Source organism: Homarus americanus, unplaced genomic scaffold, assembly GCF_018991925.1.
Source record: "Homarus americanus isolate GMGI-L3 unplaced genomic scaffold, GMGI_Hamer_2.0 scaffold31161, whole genome shotgun sequence".
NCBI classification, from domain to species: Eukaryota; Metazoa; Arthropoda; class Malacostraca; order Decapoda; family Nephropidae; genus Homarus; species Homarus americanus.
The window spans coordinates 816-4127 of NW_024721690.1; the positions used below are offsets into that span (position 1 = coordinate 816).

Consider the following 3312-nt stretch of genomic DNA (forward strand, 5'->3'; position numbering starts at 1 on the left):
AATAATAATAATAATAATAATAATAGTAATAATAATAATGATGATGATGATGATGAAGATTGATGATTGATGATTGATGATGATGATGATGATGATGATGATGATGATTAAAACCTTGTTTCCTAACCATTTAAATTATAATACGTAAACTAAATCAACTTCATTAACATTATTTACCTGACAAATAAGTAAATTGACATATAAACATTTCACTTCATTAACATATTCAATTAACAACAATAAAAATATCCAATAAATTACATTATTCCCAGATGTAAATTAGTTTACTTATTAATCCATTTGTGCATAATAACTACATGTTATTATGATATAAACAGATAAACATCACAAAGAGAGATATAATGCTTCACTTATCAGGTTTTGTGTGAGAGTTACCGAGATGTAATAGAGCACAGGATACAGGCGTCGCATGGTACAGTGCTCAGGCCAGGCGTCATGGTACAGTGCTCAGGCCAGGCGTCACGGTAGTCATGGGCCAGGCGTCATGGTGCAGTGCTCAGGGCCAGGCGTCATGGTACAGTACTCAGGGCCAGGCGTCATGGCACAATGCTCAGGGCCAGGCGTCATGGTACAGTGCTCAGTGCCAGGCGGGGCGGTACGGTGCTCAGGTAAGGCGTCGCATGGTACAGTACTCAGGGCTAGGCGTCACGGTACAGTGCTCAGGGCCAGGCGTCATGGTACAGTACTCAGGCCAGGCGTCATGGTACAGTGCTCAGGGCCAGGCGTCATGGCAGTGCTCAGGCCAGGCGTCATGGTACAGTGCTCAGGCCAGGCGTCATGGTACAGTGCTCAGGGCCAGGCGTACATGCCCAGGGCCAGGCGTCATGGTACAGTGCTCAGGCCAGGCGTCATGGTACAGTGCTCAGGGCCAGGCGTCATGGCACCAGTGCTCAGGGCCAGGCGTCATGGCACAGTGCTCAGGGATGCGTCATGGTACAGTGCTCAGGGCCAGGCGTCATGGTACAGTGCTCAGGGCCAGGCGTCATGGTACAGTGCTCAGGGCCAGGCGTCATGGTACAGTTCTCAGGGACAGGTGTCACGGTACAGTACTCAGGGCCAGGCGTCATGGTACAGTACTCATAACTAAGTCTTAAGATAATTACGCGTGAAAATGGTTCAATATACATGTAATTATAAGCAAGAATATATAAAAAGATATATTTAGTTATGCTCTTAAATATAATTACCGTGTTTTCAAGGAGTTTTTTATTTACTAAGTATTTCCGAGGAAGACCTTTACCGTGTGGTTAAGAATAAGATAAATTTTTTTATTACAGGAAACTGATGAAAACAAACCTCTGTTATTTAGTAAAAGAAATTTAAAGAAGTAAATATTCTGAAAAGATAAAACAGAAATAATTATGTTTATTTAGCCATTAGTAACATTTACATTACTATTAATAAACAGTACACACACTATGTAGCTTTTTACTCGAGGCAAACGTAACCGAATATATTAATTTAAACGCATTATATTGCCACCAGATCCACTCATGGTTAAGACTTAAGACGTTAAGCGTAATGTTGGCACCTACAGTTTTATGTTAAACCTCTCCCAGTCCCCCCTCCCCCCTCACACTCCCAACAGTCCCTCCTCCCCCTCAAAGTCTCTCCTCCCCCCTCACACTCCCCACAGTCCCTCCTCCCCCCTCACACTCCCCACAGTCCCTCCTCGCCCCTCCTAGTCTTTCCTCCTGCAGCTCTCTTGTGTTCAGAGTTCGTACCTCAAACATATTCTTGAATCTTTCTCAGCTTTAGACAAAGTCCGTGGAATTGTTTTATTTTCTTCTGGAGATTGAACTCTTCCCTCACTGTCACGTTCACACACACACACACACACTAATTCTCTGGATGCAGGAGGTCCCGGGTTCAAATCTTGGACAAGCCCTTTCGTTATGTTAGATGTTGAAAACTTTATAACATCTTTATAATTTTTACCATCTCGTGGGTCTGCAGCCGCCAAAAGGTTCTTTGAGTCATCCCCATGCCGTGACCAGGATTCGAACCTGGGTTATTGCGGCCACAACGCAATGTACTAACCACTATACGATCACGGCCGCTGACTCACGTTATAGTGACTCAGGAAATATTAGTCTAGACTACGACAGATTAGGTTCGCTTAGGATAGGTTAGAACAGGTTACGATAGATCAGGGTAGGTGGGGTCCAGGCGGTGTTTGCCAAGTGGGGTACAAGAGGCGTCTTCCAGGTGGGGTCCAGGTGTCTTCCAGGTGGGCCCCAGGAGGCGTCTTTCAAGCGGGGTCCAGGTGGAGTCCAAGAGCCGTCTTTCAGGTAGGGTGCAAGAGCCATATTTCAGGTGGGGTCCAGAAGGAGTGTTCCAGGTGGGGTCCAGGAGGCGTCTTTCACGTGGGGTCCAGGAGGCGTCATACAAGTGGAGTCCAGGAGTCTTATTTCAGTAGGGTCCAGGTGTCTTCCAGTTGGGGTCCAGAAGACGTCATCCAGGTGGGCTCCAGGAGACGTCTCTCAGGTGGGCTCCAGGAGACGTCTTGCAGGTGGGATCCAGGGGGCAATTTTCAAGTGGGGACCAGGAGGTGTCTTTCAGGTGGAGTCCATGAAGCGTTTTTCATGTGGAGTCCAGGAGGCGTCTTCCAGGTGTAGTCCAGGGGGCGTCTTCCAGGTGTAGTCCAGGGGGCGTCTTCCAAGTGGGATCCAGGAGGCGTCTTCCAAGTCGGATCCAGGAGGCGTCTTCCAAGTCGGGTCCAGGAGTCGTCTTCCAGGTGGGGTCCAGGAGACGTCTTACAGGTGGGGTCCAGGAGGCGATTTTCAGGTGGGGTCCAGGAGGCGTCTTCCAGGTAGGGTCCAGGAGACGTTTTACAGGAGAAAATTAGAGTAACTGGAGAATAGCTGCGACGTTTAGTGGGGTTACATTGGATAACACCCTTGTCACATCTGACCGGAGCTGGTTATCAAATCCACGTCACTCACGTTATCATTGCATGGCATCAATTCCTTAAATCTATCTATCTTCTCTTTATTATGCAGCGGCCTGTTGGTCTAGGGGTATGATTCCTGCTTTGGGTGCAGGAGGTCCCGGGTTCAAATCCCGGACAGGCCCGTTCGTTATGTTAGATGTTGGAAACTTCATAACATCTTTATTAACTTCAGCAACTCGTTTGTGTCTGTAGCCGCTAAAAGATTCTTAGATCAAATCCATGGACTTAAAGAATCCTTGTATAGTTTTACCAGGTGTGTAAATTAATGAAACAATAAGCCGGGGTAATAATGTAGTGAGTTTGTGTTTGAGGGTAGGACTGTTCCTTCCAGCACGTGT

The 3312-nt window shown here is 46.8% G+C and overlaps 2 non-coding genes across 2 annotated transcripts; one reads left to right on the plus strand and one right to left on the minus strand.

Moving 5' to 3' along the window:
* Positions 1 to 2006: 2006 nt before the first annotated feature.
* Trnah-gug lies at positions 2007 to 2078 on the minus strand. The gene has a single exon. It is a non-coding gene; the product is annotated as a tRNA-His (tRNA).
* Positions 2079 to 3024: 946 nt separating this feature from the next.
* Trnap-ugg lies at positions 3025 to 3096 on the plus strand. The gene has a single exon. It is a non-coding gene; the product is annotated as a tRNA-Pro (tRNA).
* Positions 3097 to 3312: the final 216 nt, after the last annotated feature.